Below are 21,813 nucleotides of genomic sequence, written 5' to 3'. Positions count from 1 at the left end.
TTAATTTACATTGTAATTTATTATTCGTTAGTACTTGCGCAGTTAATTTAATTTGCCCCCATAAAATAGCAGGCCACAAATGTATCGATATTTTACTTGCGAAAGCCAAAACAACCTTCATTTTATTGGCAATAACAGTCACGCAAAACGGCCAGGGATCCTTATTTCATTCACTTGGGGCTTCTGAAGGATACTTTCATTGTTTTCTTGAATCTTCGAGCCTAAAATTTGGGACTAACGGTCCATTTGAGTCGCAATTTGATGTTATACAATTACGTAATTATGTTGGACGTTTGATTTGTGAAGAGGGTATTAATAAATACGTTTAAATAACTTACTTTATTTAATTAAATAAAATTACTTAACGGTAAATGAAACGAACATTAAAAAAAGTGTCCGACGCGACGTTAGTGTTTATTTTACTTAGGTATTTCTTAATATTTTTTATTATGTATTTAAAATTCAGAATATCTGTAATTTAATTTACTGAACCCCAGCCTCAGCAAATTAAATGAACTTTACCAAGTACAGTCAGTTTCAAAAGTGTCATTTGTAGTTTGTGGCAAACCAAGGTTTATGTCAAGGTATAACGCATACATCATAAATACTGAAGTTTGAAATGGGTCATATTTGAGATCCTATTTGTAAATAGGATCTTTTTCTTTAAAAAATCGCTTCGTTTGCCCGTGTTTATGTCGATACTTTTGTACAGTTGCCCGAGCACAGGATTCGATACTATTTTCGAATCTACACGAAGGGTCAATTTTACCAAACGCTAAACGTATTTAAATCAAATTTTAAATACATCTTGTACTAACTGACAGACGTATGACAGGCTACTAAATACGTTTAGCGTTTGGTGAAATTCCACCTAACATGGAAAAAACAAATGCCACTTTTGGAACTAACAAATTTGCCTTACATTTTGACAGTGACATTTGACGATACGCAACGTAAACGGAGGTTTCGAATCCTGTGCTCGGGCAACAGGAGTGCGACCGAAATGTCCAAACGTAAAGACAACATTCAGTACTTTTTTACTTTTTCTGTTGACAGTACCTTACTCACTGATTGTATTTAATTTCAGCCTATCGACCATTTTCACAGCCTTCTGTGGCTAGCCAAAAGTTAATTAATTTAAAGGTGTATACCTAGTAAATACATATACAGAATAATACACAAGTTCTTATAACATAAAAAAATTGTCTTATTAAAGGAATAACACTTTTAATCAAGTTCCTTTTCCCTTTTATAGGCTACAATATAATTTTGCACCAACCTGTACCATTAAACTGAGGCCCAGCATTCCCTGTCGTAAATTCTGAACACAGTACAGGCTACTGCTCCGTCGCCACATATTTGATCAGCCCACACCTACATCGCATGGACGGCCTCTCAAGCCCCACACTACAGTATCAGCCACATCTCACGTAACCTTTCAATCTCCAACGCTCTTATCACAAACGTTGTAGAGCCTACATTCGAAAGTGCAAGGTGCTAGGACCACGTCTGTACCGCTTTGCTCTGATCGATCAAGCAAATTGCGCCACTCGGCATTTCGGAAGGTCTGATCCTGATCTGATATCGAGCCACTTGTTTTGCAAATATTCAGGTTTATACTTTTACTTTCAGGTTTTTAATAATTTAATTACATGGCCAGTTATTCTGTGTTAAGGTTATTTTAGATGGATGGTATTTTTACTCTACTCTGTGTATTGCATATATATCCGCCATTACATACATACACGCTCACGCCTGTTTCCCAGAGGGTAGGCAGAGATCAAGGATTTCCACTGGGCACGATTCTTACACACCTCTTTCGCTTCTTCCATCCGCCATTATAAGGTAAAATTAAGGTTCTTCTTATAAGGAGAGATTTAATCCTACTAATTACAGTCGTATTTTAAAGTGAGCCTCGTCTTAACCATTAGTAAGTACAGCCGACGCCCCATCCTAATTGCAACACTTGCCACTTCCAATTTGAAACTAATGACGCTTGGATTACGACGCCAAATGGTGCAAAGTGCAATTCTTATACCCAACAGTACTTAATTATTGTTACGTAGTTTTCTTACTAAAGTCAATCGCTGCACTTTGTTGAAGCAACTTTCCTACCTGCGCCAGACTGCTGCTGCAATTCAGTGACTTGTAAAGCTTTTCTTTAGAACTTGTATAGGACTTCCCGAGTTGCCAAGTTCGGACTTTGTTTGAACTGTGAAGAAAAGCTGTTATTAGTTACAGCCTTTCTCTGTATCACTTAAGATTGGATAAGTTTTTAGCAGTCACAATATAAGTTCAATCGTCATCGTCATCGCCATCAGCCCTAAGTCGTAGCCCCTACGGATTGGGCCACCACAGCATTCTTCTCGGCCTTGATAAACAAACGTACTCGTATCAAAATATTATGTAATTATAATAAACCTTCCTAAAAATTTAAAATTCCTTGTAAGTTTATATTCATCATCATCATGATCATCATCATCATCATCATCGACCCATCACGTCCCCACTGCTGGGGCACGGGTCTCCTTCCAATGAAGGAAGGGTTTTAGGCCTAGTTTATATTATACTGTAATAACAAGAATTAATAAAATCTGCCCTAAGATTACTGCAAGTCAGTTCTAGAAATTAGCTCTTAAATACAAATAAGGTCTCATCATGAGCTATAAACCATGGGTAAATATAATAATAACTATTATTCATTTTACCCTGATACGTACCGCCTACCCGCGCATCTTTCATGATGGGCAATAATGCGACTGATGCCGGCATCCGGTTGGATCAGCGCCATCGGAAATCGTATTGTTATTATATTTCTCTTGCCCATTGTCTGTAAGTATTGTGACCAGTTTAAATATGTACTAGCTGTTATCTTATTTATTAACCCCGACTGAAATCGAATAAAGAGAAGCTTCGTAGATCCGTTGCTCTTGAGGTAATTTGGAAGAATAGCACAGCTTAAAATAATGTTGTTCTACTTTGACTTTTGCACCACTTTTTGTATAGAATACTATTTATAAATGTTAAAATTATACCTCTCACTGCGAAAAAAAACTTGTTTGTTTTTAAATTAGAAATCGCACACCGATCGGATTGTCCTAGAACTTTTGGAAAAACGCTTTTAAACATATAGATATTTTTTTTTGTCGGCGCTACGCTAGTTAGCCCTATTACTTAATGCCTTTAATGAAACCGCCCCTCTCCCAGTATCAGAAGCGATGAGAGTCTCTCGAAAACTAAGCAAGGGCTTGCTCAAGTGAGCATGAAATGAAGGTTATGAAATTGACTTTTTATAGCCGTTACACTGAACTCCGCCTTATCTAAGTAGGAGGACACAATTTATGGAGCCCTTTTCTTCGATATTATATCAGTTTCCGTCTTTTTGTATTTTTTTCATTCAAATCAATAACTTCTATGAGTGGTGGTGGTAAGTTTTTGTGTGCGGTGTGTATTTAATTGGACATAAATTATGTATCTATTTACCCTTAAAATAAATAATATATAAGTTCGTATATAAGGAAAGAACATTTACTTACGTATTTGTCAAAATTAAAATAAAAAAATAACATGCTCGAGCATTGCAACCCTCTTGAAATTCTCTGCCAAAGTTGAAGGCCGTCCTAATTTCAGCGATTCAAACTCTCGAACCCGCAGCGTTTTGAAAATTGCTACAGCGCTAGATAAGCAGCGAGGCAGCTAGCATTTTCAGTTTTTCTCGAAGCGAACTTTTGCCCGACCGCGTGGTACAGCTGTTGTTACGTCACACCGGTCGATACGGTACTTATTCTAAGGGAAGCTGCGAGCTGCGAATGGCGACCTACGTTCACATTCACGTTACAATAAATGCTTCGGTTTTAATTAGGGTAGCGAGTGTACGAGTATAGGTCACCGTGTGTACCGCCGAGCGTTTGTGATTGGTCAGCGTCAACATTGTGTTTGGAGTATTGTCTAGGTTTCTTTTATCGATTATAGGTAATTACCATAACATTAGCGGTAACCGTAACCGTAACAATATATCTTGATGTAGGTAAACAATTTATGTGGAGGGTGTTTAGGTTTAGCAGTATTATTTTTAAGATGTGTACTGTTTATGTGATATTCAATGATAAATAAGGTTTTCTATGTATGGTGAGGATAAAATCTAACATCGAAGAAAAGCAAGCGAAATTTTATTTATTGGCCAGTTTATTGAGTTCAGAAGGTGCACCTGCCTACACTTGCGAAATTCTGAAGACATGGCTACACAGTTATATGCATTAAAATGTATTCATGTTTGTACCGTGTTAAAATAGTTTTTTTTTATATATCAACAACAATATACCTACTTACTTAATCACAATCATATAATTTAAGTTATTCTATACAGTAATTTATGTATTTTACTTTAACAAGGTAAAACCCACAGTAGTGTGTGTATTATATTTTACCGCTATTATTTATTATTACTATTTGTAATTAAAAAAATGTTTGATGTGGTTGAATTAGAATTAGTTTGATACCTACTTATTCTTTTTTTCATTTAACCATAGTTTGGTACAATGGTAAAAGTACAAACATCATTAAAATATTTTTGAAAATTTAAAATCCCATTATTCAAAATAATATAAATAATATTATAATCTCCCAATGTATCCGTAATACGTTGTCGAAATACCTAACAAGTACAAGTAGCCATTAGAGCAAAATAATGCACGGAGTTTCGATATCATTTCCCTAACTGAGGTTTTCCCTTGTCATTGTTCTGAGTTGTTCAGTTACAGATCAGCTGAAGCAATTTTGGGTGTGCAGTTCCGTTGGACCTTATGTCTCAGGGCATACGGGTTATAACTGCATGTCTCTGTGATGTTTCCAAAGAGGTTACACTGGAGTGGGTCGATAGCAGTTTTGCTTGGCTCCTGTGGGGTCACTCTAAATCGACGAACGACGAAAGAGGATTGTCTCGCAATCGGCACGCTTAATACATCGAGATACAGCCGTGGTTGGCGCAGCGCTCCGAAGCTTCGGAATAACAAAACAGCAGCGTTAACCCCGACTCTATCCCGTTGTTTTAAGCGTGCCGCTTGTGTGACCATTTTCGTTTGTTCGTTCGTCTATTTATGGACTGACCCCCCTGGCTGTGATCCGTACCCTCTGCCTATTGCTACATTTAGGTGATTCTCACACTGCCGCGCATCCCGCTTCGTTTTGAGAGAATGGGGACTACCGTTTTTTTGCTCACCAGTTGGCGCCACTGTCGGCTGAGGTCAAGAGGTACCATAGCTGTCAAACTTATCAAAAGAGACTGTTTCAAATTGGCGCGAAATAAAGTTTTAAAATTTTGAATCTTATAAGCTTATTAATTATAAAATAACTATCATCACATCGAGTTACTATGCCGCAATGTAGTGTAGATCCGTTATGTTCGGAAAGAAAAGGAGGACTTATGTTAACAAGTGATAAAACTGTTCTAAAACAGTGGTATGTGAAATAATTATTATCCGACAATCTCTTGTTTGTGAAAATCATTATAACCAATTTCAGAAAGAACATAATGTAAATAAGGATTAGGCATTTAATAAATACAATAAAAATAAAAGAATTACACACTGATTTAACTTTTATTTATCCTTTCCGTTTAAACACACTGCTATACAAAAAATATAACACATTAGTAATCCACACAATGAATGCTGGTTGAGTTGTTAGTTGAAACTAAATAATGGTAGTATAGTATACTAAGCCCCTGTTTCACAATGTCTGGTTAGGCGCTACCTGTCGGATAAAATACATGCTGTCACTGTCTAAAAAATTATAACAGAGAGTGACAGCATGTATTTTATCCGTCAGGTAGCCACCAACCAGACATTGTGAAACAGACCCTAAGTATTATATTATTTGTGGGGGTGTCAGTACCTGCACCTGGCTCACTCGAATGGAGCCTTTGTGCATATCGCCTTAAGGTCTAAACTCCACTCCTAAGATTGGACCTTTTCCTACCACGCTGGTCCTCTGCAGGTTGGTGGGTTCGAAAATCTAGATGTGCAGGTTTTATCACGATGTTTTAATTAACCGTAAGAGCGATGGTATACATTGTACATAAATTCCAAAGTACTCATTGGTGATAATATCTAGATCTGGAGTTTAATTTTTAGTGTTCACACTGCTATACAAAGTTTCTGAAGGCCACTCAACAGTACACTGAATCATTTTGTTGTATGATGCTGTCCTCTACGTTTCCAACCAAGTTACTGTTACGGTCATAGTCTTGGTATCTGTAAAAAGAAAAAACATAGCTGTTACCTAAGCAAACAAGCATACACTTCGTAAAAAATAAGTTTGTAAACAGTAAACAAACTAACCTCGAAATTAGCTGCTCTTTGAGACTGCTTATTTTTGCGCCTCTTTTCCTTAATTATTCAGCTTTCAACGACAAATAATCCATATTTGCGATAATTTCGCAAAAAGAGATCACTTTTCAACAGAAAATGAACGAAAATATAATTTATCACGAAGCCCGCCAAAGAAATTATATGAAAAGTAAAATGTCACTTGACCTCAGTGCACACCAGCGCCCCTAGCGGCAAATTCACACGCGTTAGCCCCCAATATAAACACGTGAAGCGTCCGTACTCGAGCTGGCTTCAGTGATCGTAACTGATCACTGAGGTTAAGTGCAACAACTGGCACGGTCAGCCGTTGGATGGGTGACCGATTTCAAGTGGTTCTTTTCTGGACGCTTCCGTGCTTCGGATGGCACATTAAGCCGTGGTTTCCCGGTTGTTGCTTCGGCGGCAGTCGTTAAGCCTAGTCAGAGGCCTTCGGACAGCTTGAAAACATCTGACAGTCGGGTTGCCCGCTTACCCGACAACTTCAGTGCATTGTACTCATTCAAAAACGGCGATACGGCTCGCGACCTATCACGTGAGTACAAATTAATGTACAGCAAAAAACGGGTTACGCGCTTGCGAGTCACCTCTGACTACCCCTTCGGGGATTACAGTCCTGAGCATATGTATAAACAAATGAACTTACGTTGAATGCATTTTCAGTGTGTGTTTTATAATTTATCCTAACTAATCCTAATCCTAACTAATATTATAAATGCGAAAGTAACTGTGTCTGTCTGTCTGTCTGTCTGTCTGTCTGTCTGTCTGTCTGTCTGTCTGTTACTCTTTCACGCCAAAACTACTGAACGGATTTGAATGAAATTTGGTATGCATACGGTCTGGACCCTGGGAAAGAACATAGGCTATTTTTTATCCCGGAATTCCCACGGGAAAACTTTTTAAGGCGAAGGGAAGCGTGTGGGATCAGTACTGAACGGATTTGGTATACATATGGTCTAGACCCTGAGAAAGAACATAGGCTACTTTTTATCCCGGAATTCCCACGGGAAAACTTTTTAAGGCGAAGAGAAGCGCGCGGGAACAGTACTGAACGGATTTGAATGAAATTTGGTATACATTGGTCTAGAAACTGAGAAAGAACATAGGCTACTTTTATCCCGGAATTCCCACGGGAATTTTTTTAAGACGAAGGGAAGCGCGCGAGAACAGTACTGAACGGATTTGAATGAAATTTGGTATACATTGGTCTAGACCCTGAGAAAGAACATAGACTACTTTTTATCCCGGAATTCCCACGAGAAAACTTTTTAAGGCGATGCGAAGCTCGCGGGAACAGCTAGTATAATATATAAACGGATATACTTCCAAGGGTTGGACGCAATGAGTGGTGCCTCAGAAGGCAGCACATTTTTTGATGTAATAGTTGGCACTTGGCAGTAAAAGCTAAGATGTGAAAGAAGAACAAACAACGAGTCTTCGCTTTTACTATAGCGAAGCGTCATGCTTACTTTATTCGTTCGGTTTATTAAGAATAAATACTTTAGTTGACTTTTATTTCTACGAAGTACTGTTTATGTAGAACTGTGCCAAATTAATAATGTTGAAGTGAAGTTCGAGCCTCAACATTGAAAATTAATTACAATTTATTATCAATACATAACCATGATTATTTTGTTTCAGGTAAGTAAATATTACAACAAGGATTTTCACTGAAGAATTTTATGTACGCGAACGTACAAATTCCAAAAATAAGGAAATAGGTAAGTATTTATCATAATTATGTATAATTAATATTTTTTGTATTAAATATACTGTGCCTTAAGGTAAGTTTTTCCCTTAGCAGCCTAATATAAAAATGTATGAAAATTAAAATACAATATATCATTTAACAAACAGGAAATAATTACCTTCTTTTCCACTGTCTTGAGGTTTGCAACAACAAAGTTTTATTGAGAAATAAAAACTGCCACGGAATTGGCCGAACAATCATTCATTGTCTCACATTACTACCACTTAACATAGTATTTGTAGTAGGTATGACTTTAGAAACAATCTAATTATTATTCATGCTCCAGAATGTAGAATAATCCAAGAAGATGCGTTTAATGGTTATTCTTTCTGCATAACTACGTATACTAACTTTTTGATTCGTGTTTGCTCGCAAGGGCAGAGGGACCCTGAACCGGAATTCTATAAAAATTGCTTATTTTTTATGTTATCAAATCTGACGTAACTTGCGATCGTGTTTAAGCATTGTTAATTGCCAATGTGTCGATGGTGGTACAGTGGCTGGAATGATTAACGTTAGCATTCACGATACTACAAAAAGAAGATGAAAAAGCTTCGCATCACCTCAAATCCTTTTCTAATCTCCTATCTCCTTATACCTAACCTATCCATGGGTAGAGATACTTAACCTAGTGTTTTTTTTATAAATTTTACGTCAAAATATTATTTCTTTTCACCCCCGCTACTCCTCCGAGGAGTCTGGGGCTGACACCAGGCGCTTCCATCCTTCTCTGTCGGTGGCCAGCAAGTGGAGCTCTGGCCACGACTTTCCTACGACTATGAACCGTTTCCAGGTATGAGCTGGTAGACTGGGATTTCCATTCTAGGGCTCCTTTCATTATGGTTGCATCCTATTAATAATTTCTACTATTTTTTTACAAACTTGACATACCTATACTACACTGAAATCAAATTGTTTTATTTTTATTTAATTTATGTAACCAATTAAATTGGGAGATTCAATACTTCTCAAATGTATTTTCTATGAGTATTTTGCATTCTGAGGTTTACACTCAATAAAGTTTTATTATCTGTAAACATTACGGGGCGGCATCAGGGCGAATAATGGATAGCTGTAAACTGTAATACAAAATGAAACATCTTCGTATCCAGGAAATTGTTTGTTTACTCCAGAAATGCATAAACTAATGAAAATATTTAGATCGTTTACTTACATAAAAAAAAGTTTTTGCACTAACTTTTTCGTCAATAAAAGTGTGACACACAGATACCTATCTGTGTATCAACTGCTATTTTATCAGTGTTTGTGTGCGTTTGTTGTCGTGAAATTCCTTCACTATATTTTTTATGCTGTGATTTAAGAGATGCCTTGAAGGAATCAAGGGCAAATAAAATACTGTCAGACTAAAAAATAATATTTTTATACTCATTTAGATATTTTTCGAATTTTCCGTTGAGTTTATTTTGTAGTGCATGTACCTATGTGCAAAATTTTGTCTAGTCAGTCCACAGTAAAAAAATAGGCTTTTAAATATAAGTGCGTGATCTCCTTCTAGCAAATTAATTAATGGCTCTTGTCGATTAACCATACTAAATTTCATGGTAGTTAACTTTGGTATTTTAGGGACATTATGGGAGATCTAAAAGGAAGTTTTACCCTGGGTATGTTTTTGGAAAATTTTGACCAGGATGTCGTAAAATTTTTGGGAGTTTTATTCTATTCTATTCTCTGTGGGGGTGTAAGTACCTGCACCTGGCTCTCCCGAGTGGAACCATTGTGCATATTTGGGGGTTTCAAATACCTACATCACCCACTATTTAACTTGTACAAAAATCTGGACGTATAACATTTTTACCTACTTATGTAGGAACTGAAATACTGAAAATGATTCGCTTCTTTTGCCGACGGTACGTAGGGCGGGTGACGTCATCGGTCGCGTGACAAAGAGAATGAATGTCGATGAGATTGAGAGTGGAGCTAAGCAGTGAAACGCTTCTACTAAATACAACTTGGAATATTCTGACAAAAACACGAGTTTATAAAAAAAAATATCATCAAGCAATACTCCTATCGCTTATTACAATGTTGATGATGAATATTTGGTATACGCCAGTAAACTAGTTTTAATAGGTACGTGGAGGTCCGATTTTACTTTAATCATTTTTGGCAACAGTTTGTATACAATTTGTTATTACTGTAAGAGCATGCTCGCTGAAAGAAGCCTCATTGACTGACGTAACAAAATTGTATTTTGTACTCGTACTGTGCAGTCAGCGAATGATAACTAATCTGTAACCCTAGTCTATTATCTATGTGCCTGTCTATGAAGAAATTAAAGAAGTAGAAGAAGAAAATAAGCTACTCTTGTCACTGTAGGATGAAAGCATAATTATGTCGTATTTCAAGTACTAAGGGTCACTTTTACCAAATGCTAAACGTATTTAAAATTGTAATTTAAGTAAAATTTTAAATACATTTTGTACCAACTGACAGACGTTTGACAGCCTACCTACTAAATAAGTTTAGCGTTTGGTGAAATTCCACCAAAGTTTTTTTTACTTATTTATAAAAACATTTAAATACATATTTAACAGCACTTCCCACACAAACATCTATAGGTTTGTGTGTGATGCGATTTGAATCAACCATAGGTACATTTTATTAGTATAGTATCGTGGCACCCGTGTGTCGAGGCGGTGTCGTGATGATATTATCGAAGGAGCAAACTACAATGTTTAGCGCACATGCTCGTAATATCGAGAAGGTCATTGACTAGGCTTTTACTGAAAATCCATACTTATTCGCCGAGGTTGCTCTGCAAAATCAGCCGGTAAGGGCGGTTAAAATTTCAATAAAATTTTAAGCTTGTTGGGTAAATTTTAACTGCTAACTTTCCATTTACACGCACTTCATATCAAAGTTAATAGTTCAAACGGCATTTAGTTTTTTATGGTTATTAAGAACTTAAAAATAATAGAGCATCGAGCGAGCGAGGGTAAAGAGTAAAAAAATAGGGTTAGCTCCTAATCCTATTTTTATCATATCGAAGAGCATAAAAGCTAGATCAGGATTTGACACTGTATGAAAAGAATTGGCCAGTCAGATTAGCCTCATCGCTGACTACATTATAGGATATCTGATTAGATGTTGTTTATGTATACTAGTATTTAAAGGAACTGTAACTGGTGTCACGTCACTTGAGAAGGCTCCTTTAGCACTCCCGCTCCTAAGTATCTGCCCTCAGATCACTGTGATTTGAGTATCTACCAAAGTAGTTTTACAATACAATACAATATAACTTTATTGAACAAAACACACAACATACATTAAATAACAAAAGGAGTAAGCACAATAGGCGGCCTTATCGCTAAAAGCGATCTCTTCCAGGCAACCTTTGGGTGAGTGAGAGACTTATTGAGTAGAAGAGGAAGGTGTACACGTATTGCATTTTTACATATGTTTTAGTGCAGAATGTGATTTTCAATGCTGTTGTTTCTAATTCCGAGTTATCTAGTTTGTCGGGAGATACACAATTACCAGGAAACAGTCCGTCCTGCACTCTCCTTCTCAGCCAGATTGGATATCCGTCCCATGAGAGTGATGGGACAGTGTTGGGAGCTCGAACTTGACACTCGATTCGAAGATTCGATTCGAATCCAACAGACGTCAACGTAGGAATTATATTTAGTCTTGCTACTGATGCTAGAGGAGCTGTGCAGCGATTAAACCTCTGTAGGTCTAGTCTTATGAGTAATGGCATTTACCTTTTTTTCATACATACAAGCAACGGAATGGAACTGGCAATCGTCAAATTTTAAATAACGAAAGGGACGGGTGGTATTTGCATTTCAGTTATAAAAGCATGGAGCCTACGATCGATCGAGATCTATGTACGTAATAATTATAATTTAATTATAAACACGTTATTTTGATATTAATAGTAGGTATATATAATATTCTGTTATACTTTTGGGAGAGTTCAGCTACAGATATATTGCTAAATTGCCTCTTCATTATGATGACGACTTGACGACTCATGCGGGACTTTATAAGGCGTAACTCAATTTTATCTAATTTCCATACATACAAAGCTAACATAAGCAATCCTTATATGTACGTACTATTGGACTTTGCATCTTATAAAAGTATATACCTACTAGCCTATATCTATATACCTACATCATCTCCGATTGTTTTTTTTTGTTAATAGGTGGGTGTTAATAGTTGCTTATGTTTATTATAAGAAAAAAACCGAACGTCGTAAATTGTGACGCCGATTCTAAAGGCATAAAAGTAATGTCAACACTTAAATTTTGGATATGTATGGCCATAGACTAATATGGTATGGCGAAAGTGATTGAAAAGCCAAATAAAGTTGAATTTCAAAAATAGAAATTTTGACATTGCTTAAATTATGGTGCCTTCAGAATCGCTACCAGTGTAAATTCATGTACCTAATAACTAATGATCTAATGATACATGCTATTCATCATGTTTGACGTTGTTAAAACACCCAACCCATTACAACCACCCCATCATCAGAGCAAACACAGTCATATTACAGGTCAAAATTACACTCACGAGCAATGAAACTGTTCCACTCACAAAATTACCTTAGATTGACCTTTTGTCTAATGGTATTTGAAATAAACCAGTAACTAATGAAGCTGACCCTATCACCCTATCGCCACACGTGCGTCGGGCAGCCGGCAGTGTCAGGGGGGTCTTTCTATATTATGTATAATGAAAAACTAAGTTTAGCAGCGCTTTTGCGCGAGCCAGGAGTACCTATGTACGACTCTATCTTGTTGCATTAGTTGCGTTTGTTAGTTTTTCGTCAATATACAAGGGTATTGCAAAAATGAGATACTAAGCCGAAGGTGGGTGATTCAGGGGATCATTCTGAACAACTTTTGTTTTACAAGATGTAGAAATGCGCGAATTTTTCGTCTATTTTCAAAATTTGTAGGTCAAAAGTTGTTCAGAATGACCCCCCAAGTCACCCCCTTTCGGCTTAGTATACCCTTCTTGCAACACCCTGTAGAGTAAGCCTCCAGGGTCCACCTTCAGGTCGCCGCGCCCGGTGGATGCGTCGCTGAAACGAGCCTCGCCGCCGCCGCCGGAGAATGCTAATGACACCGAGCTGTGGTACCATGGTTCATGAAGGGTTTGTAGGGAGTCGGTCGGCTGTTTTGGTTGGCATAGACTTCCTAGTAAATAACCGTTGTATCGTTATTGTTTGAGAAGTTAAAGTTTTTTGCGACTCATGACTTGGATGCCTTAAAATGTTATTTAAATGAGAATAGGTATTAAGATTATGTTTCTTGTAGCGGCAATGGAGCGGAAGATTTTAAGATTGTGTTTAATAATTAATAATGAATAGTTATGATATCCAAATAAATACATTATCTTTTATTATTATTGCCTACCTAACGGGCAATTATAGACGTAAGTAATATTAAATTTACGCACTACCAAAGCCACGTTCGAAAACAAATCACATTAATTTCACCTCAACCACAAACTAACTACCGACTCAACACCCACACCGTCACAAATAAGTTAATAATTTCTCCTCTCCCGCACCTACCGTTAAGTTATTCATAGAAATTGAAATTCCAAGTTAGGCGAGCAACATAGTGATGCATCAGCACGGTCGAGCGACGGGCGCTCCGCTCGCTTGCCCACGCCGCTCGTGGCGACTGACGAGCCACGCTCGCTCGCTCCAGTCTCCAACCAGCCTCGACCGCGGGCGCGCCTCCCGCCGGCCACACCAACACAAACCCGCGAAAAAACGCGATGTTTACCTAAACTGTGGAATGTGGTGTTAAAGAAAAAAAAGAAAATTAGTGACAGTGGTTGGTGATTTAAAAATTAACCGTGCTCGCGTTAGGTTTGTGTCAGTTATGGAAAAATGGTTTCTCGGCCAATTAAAGCCGGAAGTTCTATTGAACGCATTAGCGTGCGTTCGAACAATAGGTAGCTAGTTACCTGCTACAAGTGGATTAATTATTTGCAATTCGTATGTGGTCCGGAGATGTGGCCTGCAGAGCCGCGCGGCCTTGAAGTTTAGACGGCCGTATGTGGCGGCAAGACAATCAGTTGTTCAAAACACTGATATTGTTGTGTGTGCCCATCAAAACAAAAAGTAAGATTGTGTCTATGAATAGCAAACGGGTTTGTACATCCGCGGTCTTGCTTTATTCGGGCAAGAAACAATGTGTGCGGGTCACGGTCCGCCTAATATGCAGCCGCCGGGACTTGTTTATCGCATTTTAGTTTCAACTATTGTTATTTTATTACACCTACGCTACGTATGGCTTATCAACATCTGTTTATACCAGAACATTTATAAATAATATTACTTATCACATTATCAGTAAGTACTTAAGTAGATAAGTATCTCATCTCATCACATCTCATCTCGGTCAAAATCATTTGCTATTCATAGAAAGTTACACATTACAATAACATGATAGTGAACATCATAAATCTATTTCTAACAACTTTATTGTAACTTCTTATCTACATTTATTGTTAGCTTTAACTATTCAAGCGATAGCCTTTGGGCTAATAGTGTGGTCCCACTCGTATATTTTATTAGAATGATATATTACATATAGGTATACTTTGAAATCTATGTATGTATGGAGGAACCAGGGAGGAACACACTTCTATATCCTAGACAGACGGTAAAAATATTTCATGTACTTAGATTAAGCGTTAAGTATACCTACCTAGCATATTGTTCACTCTGTTACCAATGTAAGTAAGTACTTAAGTACGTAAAAAATAGCAATCGAAAATAAATCCTTCTGAAAAGTCCTTCTTCTCAATTGCTAAGTAAAAAGTCAAACTCGTAGGTAAGAAAGTTAGGTCAAAATCTGCAGATCTGTTTGTATCTAAAGATTTAGATCTCTTATCAAACGTACGTAAATAGCATCATTTTAATGGTTCAAACAAGAATATGCCGTTGACTTTTTATCTCATTGTTCGGTCGGAGAGAGATTACATCAGATTGAAAAACCTAGAATTTACTTTTGTCAGTAAATGCGTGGGAAAAAAGACCTCTTATTTTTTCTAGGTTTTCCTGAAGGACTGATCGAGACATATTATAGTGCATTAAATACCTAGGTACTTACTTACTACACCAATTTGATGAATTCATCTTAGCGTTTGACCAATACCATGTTTAAGTAAATAACTAACTTTATGGATCAATCATTTCTGTGTAGATATGAATACATTTTGATTTGTTCCGGTCTCAATACTGTCTTTTATTTGCATAAAGATAAGCTAATTCGTTCTGGTAGGAGTAGGTATGTTGCACGTCACCGCTAGGTCACAGACTAAATGAGTGCTAGACTAACCAATTAGGCTTATTAGCTGGTGACTTGTACATGTGAAACCTGAAAGCATTTTAAAATAATATAACTGAACTGAGGTTTTGACTGGTTTTGAACGAACTGAAAATTTGGTCAAAACTGTTTCGGTGGGAATTACCTACCTACACTGCCGGGCAATGAAATAGTTCCACCCGCAAAATGCCGACCAACACCTTAATATCTCCTAAGATATAGAACCTAGCTTCATGAATTAAAAAGTTTAATGAAATATAAGTTCATTATGCAAACATTTTTTTATGCAAACTCTTTTAAATAGTGTTATTTTCGAAGCCATGGATAAAAAAAGATAAGAAGCAAAATTTTGGGGTTAAAAAAACATTTAATTTAAATTTTTATTACAATATTTAAGTTTTTACATGGGAATATTCTGATGCGCTATTAAATATTTTACAATATTGCAGAAGGCGTCATTAGGCTAGCATTTTCCGTTTAGGAGTAATTTGGTGTTATATCAGTGGAACTATTTCATTGCCCGGCAGTGTATAAGTGATAAGATTTTATAAAACTATTTTAGGTAGTTTGCATTACGGGTTGCTCCTTTTTTATGTCCTAAATAAATATGGTATATGGTATATAATAAACTACATGGTATGTAGTTTATTATATATTAATATATATTTTAATATGTTATATATTATGATGCTAGGTATATAAATTATGTATGTAAATATATTCTAGGTAGTATGTTTTGGTATATTAAATATTTATGGTATATTCTTTATTCCTGCTACACTTTACCCTTTACATCTAAATATCCTTCCACCCAAAGGTTGTCTGGAAGAAATCGCTTTAAGCGATAAGACCGCCATTTGTACATATGTGTTAGATTAAGTTTTGTATTTTTGTCCATATTTTTGTGTGCAAATAAAGAATATCTTATCTTATCTTATCTTAAATATGTAATTTATAGAAATCTTAATAATTATATGCTAGTCACTGTTCAAAAATACATTTATAAAACGTCTTAATTATTTTAATAAATCATTGAATCTGGGGTGGACGATTTAGAAGGGCACCACAGTTGGTTGATCCCTCGCTATAGTCCTTTAAAGGGACCTTAATAAAAACAAAATGGTAGTCCCGTTTACGGTTACTGCTGTTGGCACAATTACATCTAAATATAGCGAAATGTCCCTTCCCCAGAAGAATAGCCGTTTTGTAGGGCAAACAATGTGGTCATATTGGAAAGCGATATATAGGTACTTTTACTAGGAACATAGTTATGCTTATTAAAAAAAAATATATATATATATATAGAACTCCTAACAAAGAGCAAAATTTATATATTTTTTATAACCCTCTGAGAAGATGACTTTATTATATAAATTATTGTGGATACAGAACAGATACGATAGCCACCGCGTCCCACTGTCGATCGACAATCCTCTTCGATACAATCTGACATAACTTTTATATGTTATGTGACAGATGTTTGATAGATGAGCTACGCTTCTTCTGTTTTTTTTTTTAATTTAAGGTTATATTACATGTTAGAGTAGAATAAGTTAGGTAAGTAGTAAATTTTGAAAAGGGGATGACTTCACTACAAATAGTAGCTCTGTAGTAGGAAATTTAGTTTATTTATATGTGTGCATAATACTAATAGTATACCGTGGTCTGGTAAGCTTAGTAAGACCGTAATGTATTATCATTGCGCGAACGTAGGGTATAATGTAATAAGGATCCTATCATAAATATTCACACACACAAGTAACATGCTTAGGTGTAAAACATAATGGGAGTCCATTTATTTCTTTTTAAAATATACTATTTTTTGTGGCGGCACCTCGCTTTCCACAATACATTGTGGAAAGATTTCCTAAGGAATAAAATAAACTCTTCTTGTCATAAGTATTGTAAATGTAAGAACTAAGTTTGACATTAATTTATTACACTTCCGAGATTTTTAAAATATTGACTTACTTTTTGCTTAATTTCCATGTCGACCCTACGCTGAGTAGATTAGACTTCATTTACTTGCTCTAGAAGGGTATAGTAAAAAAGTTAATTGTGTAGTAATTTTCTCTTGCAACAAGTGCATAGTCTGTACGTTCCTTTGATGTGGTCTGAGTCTTGTGAGGCACGGACACGCGAAGACTGAGCTTCAGCCTGTAATTTTGTGTCCCAGACTTTACTTCATTAGACACCATTTAAAATGACACTGTGCAGTGTGGGGAAAAGTTTCAGACACACACACAGCACGTTAGTCTACCGATATAGGAACAGGATGGTGTGTCACATACAAAAACAAAGCAAAATGTTTCCGCATTTTGTTTACTGTCAAACCGTTTTATGTACAAACTTATTAATAAAATCTCAAATCTTCCAACCGAACTTATTCAAAATAAGTCACGCTTATATGTGCGGTGACCTTTTAACTCATTCCCGTGGGAATTCTGATATATATGAAACCGTTGTGCGAGTCGGAATAGACCATTGAGGCCTATGTTTTTCTAAGAAATAGAAACTTAACCCGAAACGAAAACAAAATGAACATCTTTCTGTGATGTTACTTTCGCAACTGCTAACACAATTATGCAAAGGAGACTGTCCTGGACCGATAAAGATGTTATCCCGAACTTTTAAACTTCTCTCTGACTTGGAGCTTCTAGTTGCGAAACAGATGCGCTGCCAGGTGGAATAAGATGGTGAAAATACGTATAAGTAAATATTAGTTTTATTTAAATAAGGTATTATTTAAATAAAAATACGTTATATGTAGGTATAAACTACAAACATTCAACTTCCATTCTTACAAATAAAATCTACACTCAGGTAAAAAACCGTTGCTGTATAGGTATTAACGAAACCTGTGAACACTTTAAAACATATCATATGTATTTTTATTTATGTTATTTAAAAAAACAAAAAACCTAATTATTTTTCCGTTCGGCTATTTGGGGATTCTGGAAAGTCACAATATAAACAAAAATCTTTTTAAAGGTAAATTAATTCGCTGTCCAACGCAGTAGCGACAGTTTTTAGACAGTAACTTTACGAAAACCAATAATTTATTAACGTGGGGTTTTTGGTCATAAATTTATATTGGAACGGAGATATTTCCGAACCAAGGCAGTGAGTTTTCGCCAGCAGTGACCCTTGTCACAATGTCAAATGTTCACCTTTTATAAGCGTTTTTTACTTCACAAGAGACACTGTATATTCGGTGTCACTTGTCACATGCTGGCATTTATTCGCTGTTATCACATTCTTGGGCTAGTCGGATATATAGTAAACCAAATGTAACAAAAAAACGTATTTCCATATTTTTGCAGTAAAAGGTACCCTACCAGTGTAATGAAATGAAAGCGAGCTACATAATTTTGAGTGAGAGTTGTAACACCATTGACCCTTTTCTCCTAAAAACCTTTACCAATCTCGTAAACCTCTTTGTTTTACTTCGGGGCAAGCTTTAGCGAATACCATAAAACACCAATTACTCTCGAAGGCTCACGGCGAAAGGACTAAGATAAAAACTTTCGGATTTTTTGCTCTGAATATCTCATCTTACAATCTACCTTTTTGCTGACACAGTGGTGATATTCTCTTTGTTCGAATGTAAGGCCAAGATAAATAGACGAAACTAAGACGGAGTCTTAGCTTAAGCACATGCTAAGAACACGAATTCACTAAAATAGACACTACTTGAGCACAGACTATGCCAGTAAGTTCGCACTCTGACTTAGCCGAGTTCGAGTTCACATTTGTCAAGACTTGGCCCTTGCTTAGCATACATACAATTTTGTCTATTGTCACATCTGCCACACTCTCAGGAAATTATTATTCTAAGCTCTCAGGCTATCCACAGACCACATTTATACCAAATTTGCTTTAAAACTACGGAATGAAACCATGACCACAGATAAATAAATATATATTTGACGCAGATTTGACATAACAGGTTCCAAGACAGTGACTTAGCCGAGCAAACGCTAAGTATAGTGCCACAAACTTATCTGTTCCGGTGAGAGCGAACTAAATTGGTCCATATAATCTATGTCAATATGAAATTCATTAGTACAGTAAGTAATGAGGTATGGACCAATTTAGTTCGCTCTCACCGGAACAGATAAGTTTGTGGCACTATAGTGTCTATTTTAGAGACTCATTGCAACTCGACTTAGTTCAGGTGAAGTCGTACTTGGCTAAGCATTAGTTTGAGCAAGTGCTAAGCAACGACTATTTATCTGGGCCTAAGAGCAAAGAGGTTTTTAACATCTCATGCTCTTAATAATCGAGGTCGTCAGCGGAGTTTCGAATTTTAAATTCAAAACGTTCGAATGACTGTTAAACTGTTTGGCTGTTGAAAATAGGCTGATTTTCGTATTTGGAATGTGTATTGGCAGCTCAATAGGTGTAATATATCGGCGGGGTGGTTCGCAGACGAGTGGCTTCCTCGAGGTCGGCTAATCCGAAGAGGGGCAAAAGGGGGGAAGATATATGACCGCGATAATCTGGTCTCATGAAGCGCGCATTCAAAATTGCTCGGTTCTCTCTGTATCTGCTATTTATGTTTTTAAACTCATATGGGAAAAATAAATACGATTATGTACCTTATCCGAGATCTCGTGCAATCAGATACAATTAAAATTATATTGAGGTCTCGCCCACAGAGTTAATGACAGACTCTCAAAAGAAGGCACTCACATGGCGAAAAATTTACTTCAAGTTAGTAATTAAACACAATCATCAAATCTATTCAAAATAAAAGGCTACACACAGGACAGGACTTGAGGATTTAAATTCTCCATGTCAACGAGAATATTTATACCGTCCTTGCCCGTCACGTAAGGGGCGTATCCAGGGGGTCTCTCTATTTAACGAAAAACTAAGTTTCAGAACGCTTCTACGCGAGCCACGGCTGTATCTCGTATTAAACGTGCCGATTGCACGACATCTCTCGTTCGTTCGTTTTTCGTCAGTATAAAGTGACCCTCCAGGGCTGTATCAGATACGCAGCGGGCCAATGGGACCCGTCACGAGAATCGGTGTGAACGTAAATTGTGAACTGATAACAGCGACAGGTTTTTCGACATCGGTGTAAAATAAACAAGCCCCGGGCCGTTAAAAATACAGGTGTCACTGTCGTGTCGTGTCGGCTACCTGATTGTTGATTAGTCACTTTGTCATTTATATGTTACAGATAGGGTAAGCATCAGCTTTTGGGCTGATTTTTCAATAGTCAGATAAAGGTTATCTGAAGAATAATAATAATTCTGATGCTGTCGCATCTGAATGTTTGTATTAGACAGTGACAGTAACAATTTTATTCCTCAGATAACATTTATCTGACCATTGAAAAATCAGCCCTTAATAATTAATAATAATACTTATGCAGTCTGTATAGATGTTTCATTATCCGAAAAAAAATAATGTTTTATTACAACTTTGAATAGAGTTTGTGCATTAACAGGAAATGTTACTTTAAAAAAAAGTTACGTAAAAAGCTTTGTTGCGAACGTGTATGAAAATTTTATGGCCCATTAAAAATGCAAGGTTTTTAATACGCTAATTTGAATTCAAATACAAAGGTCCAAAAAGTTATAATATGGGTTAATTGTTTGCGTGCTACTAATATTAAAATATCACAATATGCCAAACACTTCTTAGATAACGGTAAGTAAATCTATAAATATAATTTGTTTGGGATACGATAAGTTTATGGATATTTGTGTTTATGATAGTGATAGGTATAGTTTCAATAGGCTGATCGGAGTAATTGAATCTCGAGGGTTTTTAACGTTGTTTAGGTTAAGTATACATAATTTTTTGGGATTTTCTCATCTGGTTTATGAAGGAAGCAGGGAGTTAATGTCTACAAGAGACGTTCATATAGCGGCTTTACAAATAACTCAAATCTACAGGTGTTATAATTATACAAACACTCACGCTAAAACGCCAGAGTATGAAGTAAGAATACCTATACCCTGTGTTGTATTTGTGTAGCATTGTGCATATCCCATGAATATAATCAACAATCCGAGAGATGCGTATGTATAATTCATTGACAGTGTTTGTGACACATTTTATACTGAGATTTACATACGAATAAATAAATAATTTTTGTGTCTATATTGGTCTGCGTGTTACGAAATGGTGTCATTTTTAATAACAATGAGTTTAAAAATGTGTAACCAATATACCTATGTACCTATGATTAAATTATATTATGTACCTACTTTGTACTTACCCATCACAGGTTTAGTAATTTTCTATAGGATTAAAATATACGCTGCCGTATAAATAAGTAGGCACCCGTCTCAAAAACTACGTCGTCATTGTAATATTTATGTAGCAGGCAACTGGTTTAATCTCCTGTTTGATTGAACCA

At 36.4% G+C, this 21,813-nt stretch overlaps 1 protein-coding gene across 2 annotated transcripts in view; it reads left to right on the top strand.

Annotated features, from left to right (window-relative positions):
- Window positions 1-21,813, top strand: part of LOC119690398 (cAMP-specific 3',5'-cyclic phosphodiesterase-like) — a 168,686-nt gene that overhangs the window by 106,819 nt on the left and 40,054 nt on the right. Inside the window, exon 1 of one of the 2 annotated variants that reach the window (XR_005253580.2) lies at window positions 13,554-13,934. The exons of the other annotated variant lie outside the window; for it this stretch is intronic. The gene's annotated coding sequence lies outside the window, so the exon portion shown is untranslated. Of the gene's footprint in view, window positions 1-13,553; window positions 13,935-21,813 lie in introns of those variants that run through there. 2 annotated transcript variants of the gene reach the window in all.

This window comes from Plutella xylostella, chromosome 22 (genome assembly GCF_932276165.1).
Source record: "Plutella xylostella chromosome 22, ilPluXylo3.1, whole genome shotgun sequence".
Taxonomy (NCBI): domain Eukaryota; kingdom Metazoa; phylum Arthropoda; class Insecta; order Lepidoptera; family Plutellidae; genus Plutella; species Plutella xylostella.
Note: the sequence above shows the minus strand (reverse complement) of the source record. Positions and strands in the feature narration are given on the sequence as shown.